Source organism: Halichoerus grypus, chromosome X (genome assembly GCF_964656455.1).
Source record: "Halichoerus grypus chromosome X, mHalGry1.hap1.1, whole genome shotgun sequence".
Classification (NCBI taxonomy): domain Eukaryota; kingdom Metazoa; phylum Chordata; class Mammalia; order Carnivora; family Phocidae; genus Halichoerus; species Halichoerus grypus.
The window spans coordinates 16,930,595-16,957,689 of NC_135727.1; the positions used below are offsets into that span (position 1 = coordinate 16,930,595).

A 27,095-nucleotide genomic window follows, 5' to 3' on the forward strand; every position below is an offset into this window, starting at 1 on the left:
TGACTAAAATACAAGATGCTGGCAACCTCAGGTGATCTTGATGTTAAACAATTGTCTCTGATCTTGGGTTTTTTTTTTTTTTTTTTTTTCCAGTAAATGCCATGATGAGAGGGCTTTCTCACAGCTACCTCCCAGTCAGGTTAAATAAACAATGTCCTAGAATGGAACTTTTTCAGGGAGTTGTAACAGGTCAAAGAGTGTCAATTCTTTAGGTTGGGACTTTCAACCTGGTCTGCCATATCCCTACATTTGTACTGTGAGACTGTTTCCTTCATGAGAGCCTTCTGTACCCAGATTGCCGTCATCAGGCCTCAGACTGCCTACCGCATGGCTGCATCATCATCCTCTTGCCGAGAGCCTTGAGAATCGACCCCAGATGTCCAGGATAAGAGTCCTTTCCTCTCTCCCAGGTTCCACATGGAGCAAGCCTCAGTTACCTTCTGTGCTTTGGCTTTTCAGGTTGGCAGACGCTGAGAAAGGAGTCCATGACAGGGACTCCCTCCTTCAGTGGATGTGTGTAAGCACAGGTCAGACCCAGCTTAAGAGGTAAACAGTGGACCAAAAGATGTGTCATAAGAAAATATCCGGAATGAAACACAGAAAGATAAACAGAAGAAAAATACAGGTGAGGTAAGACACATAGAGGATTGTTTGAAAGGAAGAGATGACAATTGGAGTTTCAGAAGGACAGGAAAGAGAATGAGGCAAAGCAGTGTTTGAGCAGACATTAGCTGAGAACAAACAGCTCGCAGAGAAAAATGAAAGAAATCTACACCTAAGCACATCTTAGAAAAGCAATTGAAAACCAAAGGCAAATAGAAAAATTCTAAAACTTTCAGAGGATAAAAGCAAATTACCACCATAGTAGCAATAATGAGTCCGAGAGCTGACTTCTCAATAGTAAAAAATGGAAACCACTAGAAAATGAAATATCATCTTCTATGTATTAAAAGAGAATAATTTCCGATGGAAACATCCTTGCCCTGCCGCAATATATTTCAAAATGAAGATGAAAAAAAGGTATTTTTGTACACAAAAAAGAAAAACCTGAGAGAATGTGTCACCAGCAGAATGGTACTTCAAGAAAATACTAACAAATATTCCTCAAGCCAAAGAAAAATTTTAAAATAAGTGAAAAGTGATGTATTGGAAAGGTATGTGGGCAGATCTGAGAGAATACTGCCTTATGGGGTTTAAAATGCAGAGAGATCGGGGTGCCTGGGTGGCTCAGTCGGTTAAGCGTCTGCCTTCAGCTCAGGTCCTGATCCCGGGGTCTTGGGGCTCCCTGCTCAGCAGGGAGTCTGCTTCTCCTTCTGCCTCTGCCCTCCCCCCCCCCCAGCTCGTGTGTGTGCTCTCTCTCTCAAATAAATGAATAAATCTTTTAAAAAATAAGTATGATAATGGTAAGGGGTTCAATTCACTAGAAATATGTAACAGTTACTGTTTTTATGCACCTCTTAGCAAATTAAAAATATATAATGGCAATTGGAGAGAACCTTTAGGAGAAATAGAATTACAAACCCATGATCATGGTGGAAGATATTTAATACAGTTTTCTCAGTGACTGATAGAACAAGCAGAAAAAGAATCAGTAAGGAAATTAAATATTTTTCATAGCAAATAGGGTCTAATGGAGATGCACAGAGCACCACTAACAATGACTAAGAATGTATATTCTTTGAAGGCGGGAGGAGGGATTGAATAGGAAAATGGGAAAATGCACGGGGGGGGGGCTTTTGGGGTGATGGAAATGTTTTCTTTCTTGGAGTAGAGGGTTCTTCCCATTTTCATTTGAACAATTTCCTGTGAGTCATATATCCAAAAATGGGGGGAGACGGCGGGCTGTTTAATTTTTTTAAACTGGCAAAGCTTAGTATTTACGGATGCAAGCTTTGTCAGTGCAACTAAAAGGAAAGGGAAGAGATTGTTCTGAAAGTCAGGATAGTGGTGACCTTTGAGAAGGAGGAAGAATATTGTGATTAAGAGGGACCAGGTGTGGGGTTTCAAGGTGGTTAGCCAGGTGTGTTTCTTTTAGTGGATGATTCCAGGTTTTCTTTGGGATAAGTCATTGAGTTGTGCATATCTGTGAGGTCCTGATATATATATCACAATATCACAATTATATCAGAGTGTGTGTATGTATGGGCTCTCGGGACTTGGGGGTAGCCTTGTCTTTCTGTACCACAGTGAGACAGGTACAGGACGGGCTCGGCCTTTGACGTGTTTACTTCTCCCCGGTGCTCACAACCCACCCGATCCTCACAAGGGAAGTAAATGGCTTCATCATCTCCCTGGAACGATCCCTCGTCCTTTAAACTGCCTCCCCTCTCTCCTAGGCCCCATCAACTCTCATGCGGTGCATATTTCAGCCTGGTGCACTTCCTGGCAGACTGGCCTGAGGTAGTCAACCAAATCTTCAAGGACCCTTTGCCAACTCCTCTATCGGAGCCCCACTCCCACTGTGCCTCCTGGCAAAACCAGCCATTGGACGAGAGAGTTTGGGAACTCCTCAAGAAGGAGTATTTCTGGAGATCTCCCAGTGAAGGGTTCTATTTCAGTACCTACATATGAACTTCTTGAATCCCCATATATGCCGTGCTATATACTGAGCTATACTGTACCATTATATATGGGAAACTGGTGATACATTTAGAAAGGAGATATGAGACATAGATAAATGAAAAATTAGGACTAACTGATTTATTAATTAGCATGGAGAAATTACCACAGATGAAAGGGATAAAGTTGTGGAACAAACAATAGGAGAACTGGATAGTGTTGTAAATGCGGATTATGTGCTTTGAATGGTAATTAGAAAATGCAGATTTATATGAGCTACATTGGTATGGGAAGGCTCCAGGCGCCAAGAAAGGGCCTGGCATTAACTCAATGAATATTACAACAGCCCAATGAGATGGTTCTTATTGGCACGTTCATTTAACAGATGAAAAAATTGAGGCACAAAAATCATCTAAAGTTACCCAGCTGATAGGAGGAAGAGCCGGTATATGAATCCAAGCAACAGAGGTCCAGCCCACAAACGTGACCACCAGCCATAATGCATAGTGGATAAGTAGTGTTTGGTAGTGCCTCCCAGACAGGTAGAAACCCAGGCCATTGGCCTGGGATAGAGTGTGAATGGGACAGGAATGATCGGTGACACAAAGATGAAGGAGGCATACATGACTGGAAAAACAGGACCTGTGTGGTATTGGTCATTACATGCCAGGCATTGAAAGGGTCCAGCACGTGTCCATCCACAGAACCAGTCAGACGGACAAGCCTTAGTGACAGATGTCGAAAGGGTTGGCAGATCCTGGGACAGGAGTCACATCAACAGCTCCAGTCTTTCTTCCCTTCTCTCTCCCTGTGGATTAACTTCCCAAATCCATCCCTCCCCTGGTTGCCGGACAAAGCCTGCCACAACTCTCCTGCCCTCTAGATCTTGGTGAAATTCTTACCCCCAGCCCCGGCTCTGGAAGAGCTCAACCATAAGCCTACTCTGAGTTTGTAAACCAGTGGCCAGGCCCTAGTGGAAAAGACACCCATCCGGGCCAGTGGCCGTGTCCTTAGCGCTGCCCACCTATCAGGCTGTCCGTTTCTGCTGTCTTCGTTTCCTCACCCATAGTCTGGAACTAATTTTACTTTATTTGGTTTTGCTGTTTCTCCAGAGTTCTATTTGCGGCCTATGAAGCCATCTCTAACAGCTGCAGCTAGCTGAGATAGTCCAAGTATATTAGTCAGTGTTATCCAGACACACAGAACCAATAGGAGATATATATCGAGGTCTAGGTTTAGATAGATAAATATAACAGAAAATGTATTATGAGGAATTTGGTTCACACATTTTTGGAGGCCGAGAAGTCCCACGATCTCCTATCTGCCATCTGGAACCCTCAGGAAAGCCGATGGTGTAAATCAGTCTTGAGTTTGAAGGCCTGAGAACCAGGGGAGACATGATATGAATCCCAGTCGAAGGGCAGGAGAAGATGAGATGTTCCACCTCAAGTAGTGAGGCAAGAGAAAAGGGGACAATCCTTCCTTCCTCTGCCTTGTGTTATATTCAGGCCCTCAGTGAGTTTGGATCATGCTCACCCCACGTCTCATTCAGAAACACCCTCGCAGATCCAACCAGAAATAACCTGGAATCTGGGCATCCCATGGCCAGTCAAGTGGACACAGAAAATTGACCATTACAGTGAGTAGGGCAGCATCATAAACTATCGCGTAACACTGTTCACACAATAAAGCCTCACAACTCCTCCCAGACCCTGACGAATAGGGGAAGGATAGTGCTAGCATGAGAGTGTCCTTCCCAGGGGCAGTGGACACTGTGAGTGTGAAGTCCAACTAACGTGACCCAGTGGCTATGGGGTCCACCTGCCATGATAGAGTGTAGGGAGTTGAACATTCAAGGTAGTCAGCTCCCAGGGAGTTGCACCTCCCAGCTTGCAGAACTCACAAATTGAGAGCAGCTGCAAAAATTACTCAGCAGATAGCCTCCTGAAAAGAAGTGGACCTCCAGTCTCACCTTGAATAATCGTGAAACTTCGTGACCTTCGCAGCAGAGATACAGAGTCCCTTTATGTTTCATCCTATAGCAACAAAAGAAATAACTTCTCTTGGGATTGGAGGAGGGAACATGAAATCAGAGAAGGAAGAAGAGAACTGAGTTATGCCTGAGCCTCCAAGAGATGGCAAGATTTCCCCAGAGAGAAAGGGTGGAAAGGATATGAAAATCCTGAAAAGCGTGGGTGGGAGTTGTTTGAATTTATTGCTGGGATGAATCCTGGGAGGCTCCTGTGAGTTACCTTATTGTCAGTTTTTCCCTGGACTTTCCCCAGATTTCTGCAGCCTTAACTGACTTCACCAAAATTCCAGGTGCAAACCTTGGGTCCTTCACACTGTGTCCAGCCCAGTACTGTCTGATCGCAAAGCCCACATGATTCCCCTGCTTCTCTGATCTAATGTTTCTTCATGTCCATATCTAACAGCAAAGAAGAACTGACATCGACCTCTAGGGATGGGAGGAGTAAAGCATGGAAGGCTTCCTGGAGGAGGATGCAATTGAACTAGATGGGGATAAACTCTGTTAGCAAGATTTCCAAAGTCTGAGATGACTAAAACCAAAGGAAAAGGCATGTGCAAAGGACTAACTGGGGGAGTTAGGCATTGAGGGATGGACGTAGATGTAGAAAGACAACAATATGAGCAAAGATTTGAGTCATTTAGCTGGACCTGGAGATATGGCAGTTTCTACTCATAGACCTGAAGAGAGTGGACAGTCTGCCTGTCAATCATCGCAGGCCCTCCAATGATGACGTTTGAGGGCGGGACCATACATAGAAAGGAGGTTAAAGAAGCTCTACCACGTGACCAGGCGCGTTTCCATTAAAATCTGGATTGTACAATGCAGCTTCCGTGGACGGTTGCACTCGGGGATTTATGGAAAATGGCGGTTACTTTTTCTGCGATCTCAAAAAATGTAAGTTTAATTTACTTTATTTCATAATTGGCTGTTTGTAAGTGTGATTTCAAGAGAAGCGGATACATGGTGTGTCCTAATGGGCTTTGACAGATGTGTCTCATGGGCTTCTGGATTGATGACAAGTGAAGGCCCGTTAGCGGCCATTGGGCGCGGTGTTGTGCTTTATGTAACAACATGATGAGTCTTTCAGATCATCTTGTTTGTTTAAATGTGGGTCTTGAACCCTCCACCATTCGCGGTCTTCATGTTTTGTGGTGTTTGCAACTTAAAAAAATGAAGAAAAATGGTGCGGTTGGCTGAGCTTGCGTGGGTCCAGGAGAGCGTGACGGCCCTTGGCCGCCAGGGAGCTGATTTTGCTTTTTATTGTAAAGTGTTGTTGGGTGGATATGGTCACTGGGTATTGTTTAAATCTTGGCCTTGGCCATTTTCGTGAAGTATCTTAGTGACAGAATTTCTGTTATTTTCGATCTGAAAGAAAGGAAAGTAAGGCCCTGAGGGGCATGTGTGTGATCAGGACAGCCGATGCCTGCCTTTGAGCGCAGTTTTGTCTTTCATTTAACAACATGACTGCTTGTTTAATATCATTTGGTTAAAATTTGGAATGGTCTTCTTTATATGTTGCCTTAAAAGGGGGGTAAATCCTGATAATTCTAACGTAAAAATGAGTAAAAAGCCGCTTGAGCGGCTCAGAGATCGTTTCACTGACCACCGGGAATTTTCATCGTTGAACGCTGCATTTTTATGTGATGTATTTGTGTATTTAATATCATTGTATTCAACCAAAAGTGGTCCGGAAGCTTTTCGTGTGTTTTCCATTAAAAAAAAAAAAAAGTGTTATTTACAGTTTTCGAATAAGAAAAATAGCGGTTTGGTTGGCAAGACCTTGTTGCTTTAAGTCGCTGATGGGAATCATGCCCGCGGGGGTCATATTTCTTGTTTGATTTTATAATATAACGGCGGTGGGGTTCTTTTTTTCCCTATGATATCGCAACATTGCAGTATTTGAGTTTGTTTAATTTTTATTTTGGCTGTGTTTCACAAATATTCTCCAAATGAAAGTATTCTCAGTGCGCGCTTTTGGAAATAAATTGTCCGGCCGGACACTTGGAAGTTTTACACTCTGAATATCCCTTAGCCGCTCTTGCTAGCCAAGACTGAGCACTGTTTTGGCATTTAATTTTACATGTTTATCTTAATACATTCAATTGAATTTTGATTCTGGCGCTCCTTATATATTTCCTTTAAATGGTTTGGTGTAAATTTCAATTTACAGGGGAGTAATTTAACGTCTCAGTTAATTGAGTGCTTTAAGTTTATAATATAATTGCATGTTTAACATAATTTATTTTGTTGAATTCTGGTCTTGTTCCCTATTGATAAATTTTCTGAAAAGTAAACGTTTTGAGGGGCGCCTGGCTGGCTCAGTGGGCAGAGCCTGTGACTCTTGATTTCCGGGTTAGGTATACAGATTGCTTAAAAATAAAATCTTAAATAATAATAATAATAAAGGTTTTGAGGTACTTTCGAGTTACAATGCAGTAATTGTAATCAATTGGCTAAGTCCTTGACGTTTTATGACAGCGAATGCTTTTAACTATCCAACGCCAGCCGTTAACAGAGTTTGGGATTTTGTTTTACAGAAGAATTGTGTCTGGTATCACTTTATTCTATTAAATGTTGGTCCAGGCTTTTTCATAAGCTTTGTGTTAAAAATTTTCACGTTATTTTCAATTTACAAATGAGGAAATGATGGTTCTAATTATCTTTACGCTTCTTGCTTTACGACAGTCACTGGCTTCCGGCGGTCCGGTAGCCCCACTTTTCTTTATTTTACTATTAAAACGTTTCTATGTGTAAAAAACCGAGTCCTGTGTCTTTTATTTCATAGTTCTACTTAAAATAAATAAAAAGTTTTGTTTTCAATGTAAAAAATAACAGATATTGACCATTTGACTGAGCGGTTGTTATTTTACGACAGTGAATTCCCGGAAGTGCCTGTCACCGGCCATCCCCGGAAGTCGTTTAGATCCTTCTGGGATTTTATTTCTCGCGATAATTACATGTTGATTATCAACTTTATTTAGTTCAGTTCTTAGTCTTTAGTGCGTTTCCTTTGAAAATCGTGGAGCATTTTCAATTTACTTATAAGGAAATTCACCCCCAGAATGGGTGTTCTCTGTTCTCTAGATGTGAATGGCCGTTGCTGGTCGTCCTGCATACGTTTGAATATTATTTTAGAACTGTAATTGTGCATGTGACATATTGTTATTTCTTTAAATGTTGGCTTACGTGCTCCTTCCCAGGTGTTCTCCCATAGAAAAAATTACTTGTGTAGTTTCTGTTTACAAACAAGGGGGATATGCCAGTTTATGTCCTGAGCGGTCTGGTCCAGGACAACTCCAATCCTTCTTGTTTGAGGTCCTGGGCTAGAATGGACTTGGTGCTCTCCCTCCACCCTACCCCACCGCACCCCAATAACAGAGGATGTTGTCCCTGCCTCTTTAGCTACAGGAGCTGACTGTGCCTTAATGCCTCAGTGCTAGCAGATTGGCTTAATAGTCAGTGCCTGCCTATTTACACTCATGCCTCTGTGTGTGACACCTAATAGTGTATTCAGGGGGAGAATTAAATGAAAGGAAAGTTGGTGTTTTACTCAAAACCCCGAGGGCCCTAATCACTGAGAGTAACCTGATACTTGGTATTAAGTAAAACAGTTCCTTCCTTTTGATAATGGTGATAGTTGAGTTTGCCTTATTAGCCTTTTTGCTAATAAGTCAGTTCTTGGTATTGCTTTGAGTTATATGTATTAACTCATGTAGAAATAATTTAATGGCTCATATTGGTGGAACACTGAAGATCTCTAAAGGTACCTTGATTACATTTAGACATGTGAAAGATTCATTGCTGGTATTTGGGTTTTACTTTATCTGTCATTGGTACTGACAGGAAAGCAGGTTTCAGGAACTGGGACACTTAACTAGTCTCACCAATCCTGACTTTTGAGACAGAGTCCTAGATCTTGAACAATATCTAAGTGTGGAATGAAGGCGCTTTTATCACATGTCCATTATCCCTAATAGCCTAGGGGCACACTTGCAAATTAGGAGCAGATTCCCCAATCTATATATTACCAGATGTCCAGTTTTTTTCCAGTATTTCCTCCTCAAAGACCTATGTTCAATGTCAGATGGTAGTGACATTATGTAATGTATGAAATTCTTCGTGAAATTGTTCTGAATTAAAGCAGCTCATTTTTAGTTTTAGCAGTTTTTGATCTTACTATGTTGCCAATTACTAAGACTAATATAACAACAAGGTTGTATAATGCGCATTTCATGGTCTATTAAGTAGGACACAAAACCCATTTGAATGATTTGTTACCCATAATCTTGCATGGTATATAAGTGTCAGGAATTGGTAACAAAGTGAGAACACCACAACCCATTCCAAAGGTTTGTTACCCACAATTTTGTATGAGTCAATTGCCTTATTACTGAAGAGAAAAAATGGAGTTCTGAGACCCCCACCTTCTAGCAAATAACTGGTGATACCTCTCAACGTAATATTTAATAATTCCCCTATGCTGTTTGATTAAAACAGGATGAACTATGGTTCATCCTGAGGGGACAGTCAGGCCTCTAAAGCAGCAATCTTATCTTGTGTTTTGACTCACGCAGTCCCTGTCTTACATTATCTTTCACTCTTTTGGCCTACCTCACACAGGCTGCATGATTGGGTGCTCTGGCCCCGCCAACCACTTTCAGAAATTCCTCTGGATAAGGGAAAGAGGAAGTTTGCCCCACCCACTCATCTTATGAGTTTCCAAGTTACCTAATTTTCCTGCAGCGGTGCTAAGCTGACCTCCCACAGGTAAGTCTCTTTGTAGATTTGTATAATCACTCTAACTCCTTCAGGATCTGTGATGGAGAAATCCAGTTCTGGTCAGCTTATAGGTCTGTAATGAGAGGAGAGGACCTAGACCCAGTAGTCAAGACCAGCCATAAGGTAAGTGCAACTTTATATTGTATGAGGCCACAGGTGTTGGGTGGAGAATAGCACCTGCCTCCTGTCTGTTGTATCATTATTTAAGATGTTGTTGAAATGCCTCCCCTGAGTCTCTAAGATTGGAACTTCCCACAATGGCAGGGTCACTCCCTGGGTACTACTTATTAACTCTGTGGTAGAGACTCTGTGTCTCTGATCGATTTCTTTAATTGGTCCGTGGCATCTTTTCCAATCCTTATTTGTATTCCTCTGTTTACTGTTGGTTGCCACTCTTAGAGACATGTGGACTTTATTAGAATGTCAGATTTCAAACAAACCTGATCTCGATGTTCTCACGTCAGAGTTTTGATCTTTTTATCCTTTTGGAAAACTTGTAATACAATGCAGAAGCAGGAGGGACTGGATGGGATTGTCAGAAACAAACTTCAGGAATCCAGAGATTGTGGAAGCACTGCTCAGGTGTTTTGTTTTGTTTTGTTTTGTTTTCAGTACAAATGTAATTTTTTATCATGGATCTGAATGCAGTTAAATCCAGCTCTATCTAGGAAAGGGGAAAAGATGAGTCCTCTACCCCAAGTGGGTGCTAGAGATTTACAATCTGCCAGTCTACCCCTACCATGGGTGGGTGGGAGGCATTTATTTGGCAGTGGTCCTGGAAGCATAGGCTAACAATTCGAGGAATATGTAGGTCAATACTTCCTTAAATATTTGCCCTTAAATATTTGTTAGCTAATTTTTTTTTGGCCTTGTAGATGTTCCTCATTTGCTTTGCAGATGTTGCTGAGACCACCCATTGTGTTTCATTCACAATAAATTTCTAGTATCTGAGTCTGAAAGACCCTTGGCTCTTTCTTACTCTCATCTTTGAGCCTCAGCTTCTACATCTGCACAGTGGGAATCCCACCTTGGTATCAGGGATGTTGTGAAAATCAAGTGTGACAATCTTTACTAAGTGCTCAGCACCTAGGAGGTACTGAAGGAATTAGGCCACCGTTTCCAGAAGCCGTATATTGGAGCAGAACATTACGGCTTGGTTTAGCCCCTCTCCCTACCTGTCCAGACCCCACTCCCACTTCATTTCTTTATAGACTTTGGCCATGATTTCAGCTTAGTGTTTGTTTCCTTTCACAGGGCCAGCAATATCCTCAGAGAGTATTGGGCATCTCTTTGGAAATGAACCTCTTTGATTCTGCTATGATGCCGGGAGTTTTCCCCACAGTGCAGACTTTGCCTTGCTCTGAGCTGCGGTCTTTTGTGACTCACTTGGACATTTTACATTGAAGCTGATGTGGCTCAGCGTCAAGTTGGGGCTGCAGGGTGCCTGTTAACTGGCAGTGCCCAAAATGTCTCCTCTCTTTCCTTCCCTGTATGAAGTTACTTCTTTTCTGGGCACTAGTGAATTTGTTGAAAATCAGGTGAAGGCTTTTGACAGTTGCGCGGGAGAGTGTTAAGTGTAAATATGACTTACTCTAAGGTGCATTCAAAGACCCTTCTGACCTTTAATTTCACAGAGCCCTCTGATTCCTCGGTTGCTTTATTAGCACTGGTTTAATCCAGAAGGTGGCATCACAGAGCGTGAGGTGTGCTCACCAAAGAACAAAAAAACCCCACATTTCTTTGTGATTAGACACTAAAGTATGTAGCCTTTATACAACATGTTGACGTTTTAAAGGCTTTTTATTTTTCTCTGTAATTGGTTAAATTACTTTAAAGCTGGGGAAGATAAAAACCCGAGGTCTGAGGTACTTAGCAAAACCTGTACCCAAACCCATGTTCCTTTACCAGGTGACATGATGGGGACCAAGACTGGCTTATTTGCTTGTCAAAAGCAGTTGTACAATTGAACAACTGTGATGCCTCCTTCCCCTTCCACACACACTTGTGCCCACTGCCCCTCAGAATCCTCTTGGGTCATTTCATTTGGGGGAAGGGCTGGGAAAGGTCTAAATGAATGGTTTATGGGAAAATCTGCTGAGTACTGGTACTTAAAAATAAGTCACTTAAAAATAATTCCAAAAGGGTGACTCTCTATCTGGTGGCATTCTCAAAGCCAGGACTCTCAGGGAAAGAGAAGGGGACCCTCCTCAGAATTTAAGGTGGGATCCGGCTTGGTTCTTTCCCAGGAGTCCATTCCTGGACCAGCCATATCACCTGCCTCAGGAGGCCTGTACTCAGAGCATGTCTCCCTGGCAGCGGGAATGTTAATGTGCTCTAAGTTCATGGTGTGAAGTACTCCATGTCAAACTTGTGTCTGCCTTAAGTGTTTTTTTCATTCCTCTGATTTATGTGGGTGATGGAAAGAGGATGGCTATTGAACAATCCTTTAAGGCAAGGCCTTTGAAATGGAGTGTATTCCTTATTATACTGGTTCCCTGTTATATGTAAACTTTTTGATGGCTGAATCATATTTCATTGTATATATATACACCACATTTTTGTTATCCATTTATCTTGTTGATGGGTGCTTAGGTTGCTTCCATGTGTCTTAGCTATTATGAATAATGCTGCAGTGAACACTGGGGTGCAGGTATCTCTTTGGGATAGTGGCTTCATTTCCTTTATATAAATATGCAGACATGGGATGGCTGGATCGTATAGTAGTTCTATTTCTAATTGTTGAGCAGCCACCATACTGCTTTCCGTAGTGGCTCTACCAGTTTACCTGGGTGAACACATCTTGAACTGAATTCTTGACTGAATCTGGTGGTTGGTTCTCCAGCCACTTCTGATTGTTCTTTTAAGGAGAAGAGCTAGAGAGGTTAGGGGTTCCAAAGGGGAGAGGGATTCTCTGATTAGGAGAGATGGAATGACGGACCAGATATGGTCCTTCCTTCAGGAGATGGGGAGAGGGCTGGGAAGAATGTCCTTCCCTTTGTAGAGCTGCTCCCAGAGCACGGGGAGGAAGCAGACAGGGGGATATGGTTCCCTGTATTGGACTTTGTGCGTTCAGGGTTGTCTTCTGCCTACTTCCCTGTCGCTGGCACTCCTTAGGATCAGCATGGCTGGAGGACAAAAGACAACAATGCACATTGCTGAATGTGAAAAGATGAAATTTTTCTGATGGGGTCTGTTCCTTATTTGTCCAGCTTCCCTGAGAATTTGGGACTTTGCTCCTGGGGAAGGCTTTGTTTCTGTCTGTGCGCTGCCTTAGCCTGTGAAGAGTGGCTCAAGGAATGGTGACCCTTCACCCTTCTCTACTGTTTTCTAGAACGGTAATCCGAGGGAGTCTTCTTAGAGGCAGTTGCTGTTGTTTCTGGCGACTAATGGGACGTGGTTGAGTTGACTGCTCAGTCTTTCATATTGATAGTGACCTGTGTTCTCACGGAGAGATTAATGAAGGTGAACTGCTGTTGTTGGCATGTTCTTTAATACACTGGCCAGACACTTCTTCCCTCGACATTCCCATGGCTCAAGTGCCTTGTTAAACTCCTACAGAAAGTGCATACTGGCTGGCAATGGCAGCATCTGGGGCATGGGAAATATTGGGTCCCAGGGAAGAAATTGGCCCTGGCCGGTTGTCAGGCTTCTGTGCTCTGACACAAAGGTATTGAACAGAATAATGGCCACTGTGCCCAGCAATTGCATGTTAGGGATCATCAGGAATCCAGATATTGTGTCTGGGAATGTGGTTGGAATTCTATCCAAGCACATTTCCATATTAACTTCCTACACTTCTGCTGAGTATACTCTGCACATTGGTGGGAAGACAAGCAGCTCATGGGCGCTGTCAATGAACCGTACGTGAGTCAGGGGACATTTCGATTCTCATGGGCTTGTGCAGATGAACCTGGATGTCCAGGAACCTCCGGGGTCAGGTCTCCAGGCTGGAGGATTAATGTGAAGTCAGTGTTCTCAGAAAAGGGAAGGGGGGAAGTCCTTGGCCTCCTTTCAACAGGGATCATTTAACTTTTATTTCTTATTTTATTTGCCCTTACGACACGCTACCAGGAGATACCAGGTCTCCCTGGTAACTGCACCCTCCCCCGACTGGTGAGTCCCGAGCACTGGCCAGAGTTAGTGAGGCCGCGCAGAGAACTCCCTCAAGAGCCCTTGGTGCCAACAGCACCCAAGGGACGGTTCATAAGTATGAGCAACTGCTTCTCCTCTAGCCTGCTTATGCCTTTACCCCTGCCTGTGTTCTCGGGGAGGGGGGGGGCTCTCTCTGATCCCCACAGAGCCCACTGCAGTGAGGATTGAAACCACAAACCTCGTTTAGGGACGGGTTTAAGTTGATATGCTGATGTCAGCTCTCCACTGGCAAGTTGAGCTGTAGTGTTCCTCTCATACCCTCCCTTTCTCGAGTGCCCTGGAGGAGCAGAGGGGTGATCTGTCTGTCTTGTGATGCACAGGACCTGATAAGAATACTTGGTCAGAGGGGAGGACTCGGGTCCTGTGTTATAGAGCTCTAGGGTGGAGGCTCCTCAAAATGGGTGGGAAGAACGTGCAAAACGTGTGCATTCTCGGATCATTGAAGTGATGCCCTCTGTTTCTTTTGCTGAGGAGAGCTATACCCACAGGCTGCAGGCGTCCCTTCCCTTATTTATCTGCTAGAGTGCGTTGCCGCTTGGTAGTCTGACCCCTCTGCCATTTTGGTCCTCTCTTGGGAGGCGATGGCATTGCCCCAAGGGGATCTTGCCTGCACTCTCAAGGAAGAGAGGGTTGCAGACACAACAGTGTTGTACTGAAGCTACCAGAGGGGTGAGAGGATAAGTGGGAGTTGCAGTTTGAGGAGGGGAGGGGTGTTACGGTTTCCCCATTTCAGGTTCTTGATTTCTCTTGATTAGGGAAATCTGGGGTCCAGCAGGGATATGAGTACACTCTGAGGGCATAAGGAGACTCGACAGTGGGGAGGACAAGGGACTCGGTGTGGAAGTTGTGCTGGGCCTTGTGGGCTCAGGGGTGTTCTCCTGCCTTTCTCCATTCTCCCACACTACCTTTGGGGCAGCAGAGCTGGGGGGACAGAAGACATTGGACATTGATGGATAGGATGTGAGAAACTATGACTGTCTCATCCAGTTGAGACATTCATTGGGACAAGAGAGGGTCATTTTCCATTTTACCAATGAATGATTTTGCCTGCGTGCGCAGGTTATGCTGTCTCATTTTAACTCTGTTACCGTAGGCCTATGAACAAAGGCCTCGGGCGGGAGTTAGCCCCTCACCCTGCAGTCTCGTTGCACGTCACAATGACCTGAGGCCCTTCTGAGGAGGAACTGCTGTTGCTTATGCTGATTTTGTTCCCAGGAGACATTCTTTGTTGGTTCCTGGGCGCTGTCCATGGTGTTCATGCCCCTCTCTGTTTTGCAGGAGGGTGTAGCTGAGCTTTCTGTTTCAACTGCTTAAGTTGCTCCCCCTTTACGTCGCTCTCAGGCCCTGCAGGGCCCTTGTGGACACATTCCGGGGTTGCACAATTGCCAGAGGCTTATCTAGCTTCTGAAAAAGATTTGCCTACTGTGCAAAGAGACCGAGAACTCACATTTAGAAGTTTTCTGAAGTCAGTGTTCTCAGAAAAGGGAAGGGGGGAAGTCCTTGGCCTCCTTTCAACAGGGATCATTTAACTTTTATTTCTTATTTTATTTGCCCTTACGACACGCTACCAGGAGATACCAGGTCTCCCTGGTAACTGCACCCTCCCCCGACTGGTGAGTCCCGAGCACTGGCCAGAGTTAGTGAGGCCGCGCAGAGAACTCCCTCAAGAGCCCTTGGTGCCAACAGCACCCAAGGGACGGTTCATAAGTATGAGCAACTGCTTCTCCTCTAGCCTGCTTATGCCTTTACCCCTGCCTGTGTTCTCGGGGGGCGGGGGGGCTCTCTCTGATCCCCACAGAGCCCACTGCAGTGAGGATTGAAACCACAAACCTCGTTTAGGGACGGGTTTAAGTTGATATGCTGATGTCAGCTCTCCACTGGCAAGTTGAGCTGTAGTGTTCCTCTCATACCCTCCCTTTCTCGAGTGCCCTGGAGGAGCAGAGGGGTGATCTGTCTGTCTTGTGATGCACAGGACCTGATAAGAATACTTGGTCAGAGGGGAGGACTCGGGTCCTGTGTTATAGAGCTCTAGGGTGGAGGCTCCTCAAAATGGGTGGGAAGAACGTGCAAAATGTGTGCATTCTCGGATCATTGAAGTGATGCCCTCTAGCTCCCTCTGGGTTTGAGTTTACCCCCTCTGCCCATCCTGCTGACTCCAGGAGTGCAGCATATGGATTAGACTGCTGCCAAGCAGGCTGCCCCTCAGTTTAGATTTGGGTTGGCCTTCTGAGCTTCCCTTGTCTTTTACTCATATGCAGACCTACTGTACTGCTTCTTATCAGCTTCAGAAAAGAATAGCAGTGGGCTGTGTTCAGTGACTCCTGAGGAGATTCACTGATTGCCTCCACCTCCCCCATTAGTGAGACACAGCAGCCTTACAGAATGCTGCAAGGCCCGTTGGAGACCCCAGGCTTCTGGCTGCTCAAAGACTATAGGTTGTGCCCTTGGGGTGCTGACCCACAGGATGAGGAACATGGTTAAAGGCAGGAACCAGACACCAGGCTTCTCCTCCAGAGCTCAGAGGAGACTCATACTGAAACATTGGCTAAGAGGGTAGATCTTCTACCTTCTGTCATCTTCTTATTCCAAAAAATAATACTAATTACTGAAGGTGGAATGAAACTTTGGAGGGGATGGATATGTTTATGGCATGGGTTATGGTGACGGTTCATGTATGTATACCGATCTCTGAACTCATTAAGTTGTATACATTAAATATGTACGGCTTGTTGCATGTCAGTCATATACCTTCATACCTCAATAAAGTGGTTTAAAAAAACAAGAAAGAAAGGGGCACCTGGGTGGCTCAGTTGGTTATGCATCCAGCTGTTGATCTTAGCTCATGTCTTGATCTCAGGGTTGTGAGTTCAAGCCCCGTGTTGGGCTCCCCGAGCCTACTTAAAATAAAATAAAAGAAATTAAAAAAAAAAAAAACCCTCCCATGATTACAGATGAGTGCTCCCCTTGAATGTTTTTAGATTGCAAACTGAAGGGGAAGGAAGGAAGTTTCTGTACAGGGAAATGGGAAATTACTGCTTCTGTATTATTGTTTTTCTGTATTGTTCCATTTACATGTGGCATTTGCCCTGGCGATGTATGAGGATGACCTTTAGTCTGTAAGATTTTCCATTTCGTTGAAACACAGCAGTTCCACAGAAGCCGTGAACTTCACCTGGAGGACTTGGACTCAAGGAGCAGCCCTGGGCCATCAGCTGTTTGTCATATGACCAGAAATTGACTTTGGGTTAATGTGACTTTGGGATCGGCCTGGATCTGGGGTTGTCTTCATGGTTTGCAATTGTACTTTTGTGCTTAAGGAAGAAATCTTTCAAAATATTTTGTATGAGAACATGTCAAAATGTGTATGTGTACTGTATTTGTATTGTGTACTGTATTTGTATTGTGCAGGGTGGAGGGCACTAGTCTCGGGCTGCTGGGTCTCCCCAGTAAGCACTTTTCTCTGAGCCTGGCCCCCACCCTTCTGTCTACTGTGTGGCTGAGTTCCTGGCCATAGCTACTTGGTTTCATACTTTTCACCTTATCAGAGTTGAGCCAATGGTACTTTTGTTATATTTAGAGTTTGGGACTAGGCCCCAAGAATGAGTGGTATCTCAAGAATGAGATACCACTCATTCTTGGGGGCGCCTGGCTGGCTCGGTCGGTAGAGGATGTGACTCTTGATCTCAGGGTCATTATGTTCGAACCCCACATTGGGTGTAGAGATTACTTAAAATCTTTAAAAAAAAAAGAGAGAGAATGGGTGATATCTTGAAAAGGCTCATTAATATTCTTTCACTGCAGAGAATGTAATTAGAAGGCATACTGTTGAGTTTCCCTGGGCTATCCTCATTTCTGTCTTTAAAATGTGTTTGTTGCTTAAGGTTCTTGCATTTTGTAAAATACTTGTGTCCTTCCAATAAAATGTATTTGCTTCAGAAAATCTCACTTGTAGGTTTTTATTATTCACAATGAACGCCAGCATGATCAAAGCTGTGACTGCTACATGGGCCATTGCCTGAACCAGGGCCGCCAGTGCGCAGGCGCGCCGCGAGGGAGGCGCGCGAGGGCGCGAGGGCGGGGGGGCGGGGGGAGAGGCGGGCCTAAGGTTAGAGAGAGAAGGCGGGGTGGGATTCGAGGAGCTAGGCCGAGGGTCCCCGCGCGGACGCCCGGCGAGGGGCGGGGCCAGGGGAGGAGCCCAGGGCCCGGGGTCGTCCGTGGTGAGGGCGGAGCCAGCTGCGGTTGGCGAGGGGAGGGTCCCAGATTTTTGGAGCTCGGGCTCCAAAGGTGCACACCTTCCCAGCCAGCCCCTCACCCTTTGGAGTTCCTTAGCGGACCCTCGGCCTCTGGACGCCCCATGCGCGAGGCTCTGTGGACATGTTTTCCTGAGAGAATTTGACACATTAACAACAGGGTCTTGGTGGCAGGGGAGTGGGGTCTCCAGGCCAGGTTGGAGGGTCCCTCTTTTTGTTAAGCTCTACCCTTTGATTACAGAAGTATTCCCCTAAAATTATTAGGTAATATAATACCTTCCTATGAAAAGTGGTCCTTTTAGCACTTCCCGTGGGCCGTAAGCACCTATTTGGGGATTGTGGAAGTGGTAGGGGAGTTTCCTGATGCTCCCAAGGGTAAGGCAGAGGTAGCATGACCAGCATGATTGTACAGGAGATCAGTCCCCCCAGAAAGCAGTAGGACCCAAACTAGAAGCAGCACGCCCACAGTTAATTCCTGGTGAAGCCAGCATTAGAATCTTGGTCCCTTGGATCTGAGGCATCTTTCCTTACACCACACCACTAGGTCTTATAAAGGCTTTGTAATAGCAGAATTAAATTAGGTGGGTAGAAGAGTTTCTTGGCAGTTTGTTTTTTAAACATATCAACACAGTGTTGCAGTTTTTGTATAAAATTTCCAGTTGACTAAAACTGCATGTCTTCCCCACAGCTTACCATGGTTTAAACATCTCAGCAGGGCTGCTTGGCTGCTTAGTTTGTAGAGTCTGCGACTCTTGATCTCAGGGTTGAGTTAGAGCCCCACGTTGGGTGTAGAGGTTACTTAAAAATAAAATCTTTACCAAAAAAAAATCCCAACAAATAGCTTTATCCTATGGTGGAAAAATCTCCCAAAGGAAAGGAGAGCAAGGCTGTGGCAGGCTGTTCTGTCTGTAAATATAGAGGGTGGTGGGGCACAGGGCTCTCCCTGGGACTTCATAAAGACTGCGGGGGCAGGTGTCAGCAGTGCTGTTCTTGCCATCCAGTCTCGAGGGGCCCCAGCTGCAACGTCTCGTTCTCCTGCCTGAGAGGGTCAGCAGTACCGAGTTCAAATCACTTCTTTTTCTCCAACTGCAGCTGGAACTTTGTGTCCCTTTTATTATCCTCTCTTGTGTTATAGAACATGAGGCTGTGACCCATTCCCCACTGGGCCTATTTTAGGTCGGTGGGTCTGATTTTGCCTGAGGCATTTGCTTTTAGTCCTTAGCAAACACCACGAAATCGCATTACTACCCATTGGGCCATTCCTAGGCCTCTGCAGCAGTGCATTCCGCGGGGGCGGGACCAGGGCAGGGGCAGGCGGGGTCATGGGCGGACCCGACGGCGGCGCAGGCTCCGCCCACAAGGCCGCCAGTGCGCAAGCGCGCCGCGAGGGAGGCGCGCGAGGGCGCGAGGGCGGGGGGGCGGGGGGAAAAGGCGGGCCTAACGTTAGAGAGAGAAGGCGGGGTGGGATTCGAGGAGCTAGGCCGAGGGTCCCCGCGCGGACGCCGGGCGAGGGGCGGGGCCAGGGGAGGAGCCCAGGGCCCGGGGTCGTCCGTGGTGAGGGCGGAGCCAGCTGCGGTTGGCGGGGGGAGGGTCCCAAATTTTTGGAGCTCGGGCTCCAAAGGTGCACACCTTCCCAGCCAGCCCCTCACCCTTTGGAGTTCCTTAGCGGACCCTCGGCCTCTGGACGCCCCATGCGCGAGGCTCTGTGGACACGTTTTCCTGCTTACTCATGCATCTCTCAGCCAGAGGTTACTGGCGCCCAGGCCGCAGATATTGCCTGCCACATTAATGGGAAAACCCCAAATATTAGCCAACATAATCCGGAGCAGCATTTTCAGAGTGATGCACCATGATGAGGGAATATAATGAGGATTAGATGTTAAGAAATCGCTTAACTTGCTATATTAAGAGACCAAATCATATGGTCATCTCCACAGATGTTGAAAAGATAAAAACGAGGGATTATATGATTTTACGAGAGGCATTTGCTTTAGTCTATTACCAACCCCACAACGTTGAATTACCACTCTGATGATGACATTACCTTCTCTAACATCATAATCACATGTATGCACATAACTCATCATTTAGTTAGGGCTATGACACTCCAGTGTCTTTTGTAAATCATGTGTTTTTAGGAAATAATGCTGCAGGTCACCTGCCTCCTCCATGCGCACGACAGCTTGGCTCAAACATGATGTGGCTTCTGATGTTCCAATTTAAAATATGTAATCAAATAATGGGTTTGGAGTTGGAATTTTAAGTAGAGCTCTTACTAAGTTTATATATTGCTTATATATTGGAACATTTAAGGGAAACTTAGTTTCACTGATTTTATTGGTTTACTTTTTTTAATAAATGGAATTATTTAGTATTCATGAAGGTTTTATTCAAGGCTTTGTTTTTTCCCCTCCCAAACCTGCTCCTCCTCTGTCTTCCCCTCCTTGGTAAAGGGTAATTCTTTCCTTTCTATTGCTTAAGACGAACACCTTGGTGGCTTCCTCGACTCCTCTGTTTCTTTCAGGCCCCACATTAACTTCATCGGCAAATCCTCGGCTCTGCCTTCAACCCACAGCCAGACTCTGACCGCTTCGTCGCACCCCTACTGTTAACTACCCTTGTCCAGACTCCCTTTACCACTCTCCTGGATTATTCTAACAGCCTCCTAACTAGTCTCTCTGCTTCTTCCCTGTGGCTCTACAACGCCAGTTCTCACGCACAGCTTTTCCTGAGCAGCTGTACATATTTCTGTGAGGTCGAGAACTCGGAGTTACAATCGCTAGGTCTCGGGAGGCTTATGTGTAGCTTTGGTAGATACCGCCAAAGAGTTCCTCATGTGTTGGGCCAATTAACACCCTCAACAGCAGTTTAACTTCACAGTAAAGGCAAGGACAGGAATTGTTCGAGAAAGAAAACATGGCCACAATCCCACCTTGTCAATGCATCCAGTGTATTCATTTTTTCCTCAGTCGTTTTCATTTGGGACATGCTTTCTTTGTGCCATTGGGATGACACGTGGCATCTAGAAGATGTGTATGTAGCTGTTGGTGGTAGACCATGAGGCTTCAGTGGGATATGACCCTGAGCGTGAGCCCCCAGAACAGAGCCGACCAGGTCCTGTGGGCCAAGATGGGTAGGGCTGCCTCTCCTGGGATGTGAGGGTCAAGGCCGAGTTTCAGGCAGGGCAGAGCCTGGGCTGACCCCCATGCCTACTCTTTCCTTCCTCTCAGCCCTGCCTACTCACGCATGCATTTATAAAATAGAGTTCTGGTGAGAGTAAACCTGCAGGACAGCTTTGACAGAGAGCAAGAATCCAGAAAATGGCAATAGGCCGTCTGGAGGACGTAATGGAGAGAGCCCAGCCCCAGCTCTGCACCTCGCCACCCTGAGGAGGGCTTGTGGACTGCTTACATGAAGCTGGGGTTCGGGGTCTTCGCTCTGCCCTCCTGGAAAACTCTGAGTCACTGCCCAGCTGCCAGCAATATGGGGCCCTGCAGAGCACAGGGCCAAGAGTCTTTGCTCCTTTGTGTCAGATCCAGATAACAAGTCAGGATTTTCCAGGGAAGCTTTAGACCAGGGCTCAGGGGTGAACATGCCTAGCCTGGCCTCCTGCTCAGTAGTTCCGGTTACAGGGTGGCTCGGGAGTCTCTATATTTCACAGCTCCCAGGAGATTTGGGCTCCCAGGCTTCTTGACATGGAGGTCTCAGGGCTCCAGGGGAACAAGAATGGAAGCTTCACAGTCTCCTTGATGAGGCCCTGAAATCCCACAGTGTCCCTTTCGCCGCCTTCTGTAGGTCAAGCAAATCACAGGCCAGCCCAAGTTCAAGAGGGTAGAGAAATAGACTCCACTTCCTGATGGAAGGAGTGGCAAAATCCCAGAACAAAGGGCTGGGAGGAATTGCTGTGGCCTTTGCAATCAATCTACCACAGTCTGTGTGTGGAAATATGAGCCAATATTAAAGCAGAGTCTCAAAAACAGAACATAGACTCAAAAGGACGTGAGCTAATATATAAGAAAAATGTCTAGGGGCGCCTGGGTGGCTCAGTCGTTAAGCGTCTGCCTTCGGCTCCGGTCATGATCCCAGGGTCCTGGGATCGAGCCCCACATCGGGCTCCCTGCTCCGCGGGAAGCCTGCTTCTCCCTCTCCCACTCCCCCTGCTTGTGTTCCCTCTCTCGCTGTGTCTCTCTCTGTCAAATTAAAAGCAAAAAACAAAAAACAAAAAAAAAAAAGAAAAGAAAAGAAAAATGTCTATGTGTGGGAGATGAGCTTACTCAAGGTGTATGAATCCTTTCTAATCAAATAATGGTGAACACTGAATCAAACACTGGGCGTAAAGGAACCATCTGTGAGTTTGTAAGGAGTTGGAATTTCAACTCAGCCTTCCCTCTTTGTACCTGAAGAGGAAGAAAAAATAAAGGGAATCTCCTGTCTACCTCTAGGAGAGTGGGAGAGAAAATAAATACCTAGCCCACAACTTGGATGTTGTGCAAAGTCCAGATGCAGGAATAGGGTTTTAGACCACTGTCTGGGATCAGTAAACCTTTTTGCTTTGTGATCATAAATAAGGCATGGCTTGGCTCCATCTAGGTTAGAAGTGAGAATGTGATATGGACTAGCATTTTGAGCAGGCTCAGAATATTGGTTCCTGTTGGTCATCATAGTAATACTTTGTTCTCTGGCAGTATCTCTCATCAGAGGCAATCAGAACACTTTGAAAATACACCCCTGTGGGGTCAGTTTATGCTATCTTCTCATAGGAAATTCCCTAACACCATGAACAGTGGCTCATCAAAAGAAAGTAGTTCACTAAGAGTCTTAAGGTGTAGACCCAGAGTGGCTTGGATACTTCCTAGTACTGTAACCTGACTTGTGTCTCCCCCGCAATTTCATATGTGGAAGCCCTACCCCTAACATGATTGTATTTGGAGATAAGGCTTTTAGGAGGGAATTAAGGTTAAATGAAGTCATGAGGGTGGAGTTCTCATCCCATAGGATTGGTGTTCTTATGAGAAGAGGAAGAGAGATCTCTCTCTCTCTGCCCACACACATTGAGGAAAAGCCATGGAGGACATAGTTAGAAGACAGTCATCTACCAGCCAGGAAGAGAGTTCTCACCAGGAACTGATTTGGCCAGCACCTTGATCTTGGACTTCCAGCCTCCAGAACTGCGAGAAGTACATTTCTGTTGTTTAAGCCCCCCAGTCGATGGTATTTTCTTTTGGCAGCCCAAGGTGACCAATCTAGGGTTTTCCTGACCGTGATCTGAGAAACGCTGTTGTGTCTGAACTATTAGTAGATGTTGGCTCTGTGGTCAAACACCTCTGAGAAAGCTGAATGCTATTAACACCTATTGGAAATCCACAACGTACATTCGAATATTAGAGGTTTCCAGAGCCCAGAAGTGAGAGAAACCTGGTTAGACTGTTAGAGAAGCACTTACCACCACCTACATCATAGATCTCTAACATGGGGGTACTTTGGAAGCACCTGTGGAATGTTTTTTTTTGTTGTTTTTTTAAGACTTTATTTGAGAGAGAGAGAGATAGAGAGAGCACAAGCAGGGGCAGAGGGAGAGGGAGAAGCAGGATCCCTGCTGAGCAAGGAGGCCGATGCGGAACTCGATCCCAGGACCCTGGGCTCATGACCTGAGCCGAAGGCAGATGCTTAACTGACTGAACCACCCAGGCGCCCCTGTTTTTTGTTTTTGTTTTACACATGTATCCAGGCCCTGACTCTGCTCCATGCTCAGTGAGCCAGAATATTTAGGGGTAAAGCATGGGCACATATATAATTTCAAAGATCATAGACAATTCTGACGAGCAACCCTAATCACGAACCCCTAAAGGCATAGGCACTTTGTGGAGATGACTTTGGGAACCACTGATCTAGGACCACCACCTTATTTTACAGGCAAGGGAATTTAGGTCCTAATAGGCAAAGGACTTGCCTGAGTGTGAGCACAGCAAACTACGTTTGAATCCTTTTCCCTCTGATATAAATGACCTCTAGATGGCAGTCTATCTCTTGGTTTAGGCTGTGTTTGCACAGGCTGAAAAGTTGGAACTGGGTGAATTTGTGTGGATATACAACAGTTTAGTCAAATGAGTGTCTGTCGTGTTACGTTGCCTTGGACCAGGGAGCTCCTGGGCTGTTGCTGGTTATGCTTCCCAGGCCAGGTTTCCAGCCTGGAGGAGAGCTGAGGGAAAATGCTGTCTAGTCAGGGAAGGGAGAGGTGAGGGGGCAGCAGTCCCTTTCCCATGGAGCCTCTTTGGTCGCGAAGCCCACTCCTCTGCTCGCAGCACCCTGTCCCTGAGTCCCGACTGACAGGCACAGAGATGTGTGAAGCCGAGACAACTGCTTTTCCTAAGCCACCCGCCAGGCGATATATTCTTTGAGAAGGAATACTTTGAAAAATCTATCTCATGAAGAACCATTTGGAGAGATGCCTTTTGAAATCCGGTCATTTCAAGAACCTTTTCTCTCATCCCCACTGGTCTTCATTAGAATCCTACAATATCTGCAGAGTTTCAGACTCTCCCAGGCCAATATCAGGGTTCTGGCTTCTATCTGCTGCTAACCGCCAAAGTGACCTTGAGCAACGCACCTCCCTTCCCTCAGCCTCAGTTTCACCATCTGATTCATTTTCACTGAATTCCTTCAATAAATCAGTGACAGTTTGAAGGATGGCGCTGACTTCAGGGACTCAAATAATTTATGTTGGGCAAGTTATAGCCTCTCACACCCGACACCCGAAGCTCGTGTGCATTTCAAACACCTGTTACACACTTAGTTAGAGCTTCTCTTTTTTTAGTGACATCGGGGAAGAAGTCCGGAAGTACAGCAGGCTCCAGGCACAGAGCTCCAGCTCGGGTTCTTTGTGATTCCCTCAGATCTGTCATCCTCCAGGATGGGGCTTCATTATTGTCCGGCTCTTGGCAAGATGGCTACAGCAGTCCCCAGGGGTCATATCCAGACCTAACAATGTCCTCGGGGGGGGGGGGGGGGAAGGACCACGCCTCTGTGTATTTACTTCTTTTTTTTTTTTTTTAAGATTTTTATTTATTTATTTGACAAAGAGAGACACAGCGAGAGAGGGAACACAAGCGGGGGGAGTGGGAGAGGGAGAAGCAGGCTTCCCGCTGAGCAAGGAGCCCGATACGGGACTCGACCCCAGGACCCTGGGATCATGACCTGAGCCGAAGGCAGACGCTTAACGACTGAGCCACCCAGGCGCCCCTGTGTATTTACTTCTTAAGAGAGAGACCTTTCTTGGAGGCACCCTAGTGCACTTTTCACATTTCACTAGTCCTGATTGGATCAGTGGGTGTTTTTTTTTCCATTTGCTGACAAAAGGAATGGTAGAATCATGATCAGCTTGCACTAATCATTGTGGGGGGCAATAAATATTGAAGTCAACTGCTTGTAACCCTCCTTCCTCCCCAAGTAGAGAAGAAAATATGCTTATACTGTGAAGATGGGGTTGTTCCAAATCCACTGAGAAGGAGTCAATTGTCATTTAATTCATGGTGTGAGCCAGTAATTGCTGTTTATTCTGTGTTTGTGTGTAGAGGGGAAGGAGCCACCTCATGGAGAATATAATATCCACCATCCAAAGATTCTGTCGTCCTTCTAAGTTGATTTAAGGCATGTTATCCAGGGGTCAGAAGTGAGATGCAGGGTTGGTCAAGGAACAGAGTTAAATGCAGAATGACTGGTAGACGTTTGTGAATTTTATTCACTGGTGCTGGGCTCAAGTAGCAGGCCGTGATTCTATTTTCTGGGTTGTCTAATGCAAACCTGGACCACATGCTACCCTGTGATATATGGCACTGAGGGGCTAGAACCCACTAGCATAAGGTAGGCGAAGAGATTCAAAACTTCTGAACATGAGAATACTGTGTTGGCTCCCATGAGCATCCACTCACTCACTCCCTAACTTTGCCTTCCAAAGAAATTTAAGTGTCTGTCCTGTAACCTTTGCCTCAAGAAACTAGTGGGTGAATGAAGCATCAGACGCTTTCAAAAGCACTTTGGCTAGCTGTTCTCTCCAGACGAGGATGCTGGTGAAAAGTAGGTGCCATTAAATTGGGCTGTCTGGTTTGTAGCGTGTTGGACGGAGCCAAGAATAGAGTCTAGGTGGTGGCAGTTAACATCAGCAGCAAAGTGGGTATTGTTACCGTAACAGACATCTGGGAGTGTTCCGCCATGCTGTTATGCACTGAATTGTGTGTTCCCCCCAACCTCTTAAATTCATATGTTGAAGCCCTAACTACCAAGGTGACTATATTTGGAGATAGGAACTTCAAGGAGGTAATTAAGGTTAAGTGAGGTCATAAGGTTGCGGCCCTAATCCTGTAGGACTGGTGTCCTTATAAGAAGAGGAAGAGACACCAGAGATTTCTCTCTACACACACATAAAAAAAAGTCACATAAGGACACAGTGAGAAGGCAGCCATCCACAAGACAGTGTTGGGGAGGAAGAATTTTCTTCTCCTTCAAGGGTCCTTCTAGGTGGATTAAGAATCAAATTAATAAGAGACAGATTGACAGGAGAAAAATCAAATTTAATAGCATACATACAGGGAATCCACATAGACATGGAAATGCCAAAGACAGTCAGGTGAAATGAGGTCTATGTGTCATCCTGAACTAAGCAGAAGAGGGTAGGGGTCTGGGACTTCAGAGGAAAGGAATGCACTTCATGGGGTGATAAGAAGAGCAGATATGGGGCGCCTGGGTGGCTCAGTCGGTTAAGCGACTGCCTTCGGCTCAGGTCATGATCTCAGGGTCCTGGGATCGAGCCCCGCATCGGGCTCCCTGCTCCGCGGGAGGCCTGCTTCTCCCTCTCCCACTCCCCCTGCTTGTGTTCCCTCTCTCGCTGTCTCTCTCTCTCTCTGTCAATTAAATAAATAAATAAAATCTTAAAAAAAAAAAAAAAAGAAGAGCAGATATTGGTAATTAGATGTTTGGCCTGCCATCCAGATGGGTCACTCAGATAAAATGTATCTCTGGTAATAACCCTTATTCTGGGAAAGACCCCCAACTTAGATTCTATGTAGTTAAAGGAGGGGCAAAAATTTCTCTTGAGCCCACAGGGTCTCTGCTGCCTTCAGCTCAAAATAATCTCACACCAGAGTGGCCCATCTTGGGACGGCCTTCCTTCAGTTCCTCCAACACAAAGAGAGGCCTCACCAGAAGCCAACTCTGCTGGCACCTTGGTCTTGGACTTCAGTCTCCAAAACTAGGAGAAAATAGATGTCTGCTGCTTAAGCTATGGGAGATGGTCCTGGTGTATCGTCATGGCAGCCCAGACTACCACA

At 45.7% G+C, this 27,095-nt stretch overlaps 1 long non-coding RNA gene across 2 annotated transcripts; it reads left to right on the top strand.

The window, feature by feature from the left end:
* The first annotated feature begins 3,684 nt into the window (after positions 1–3,684).
* LOC118518626 (uncharacterized) lies at positions 3,685–17,462 on the top strand. Of its 2 annotated transcripts, none has more exons than XR_013444498.1 (3): positions 3,685–5,485; positions 9,212–9,358; positions 16,668–17,462. It is a non-coding gene; the product is annotated as an uncharacterized LOC118518626 (long non-coding RNA). The 2 variants fall into 2 exon arrangements; XR_004908795.2 differs by lacking the exon at positions 16,668–17,462 and adding an exon at positions 10,625–11,396.
* Positions 17,463–27,095: the final 9,633 nt, after the last annotated feature.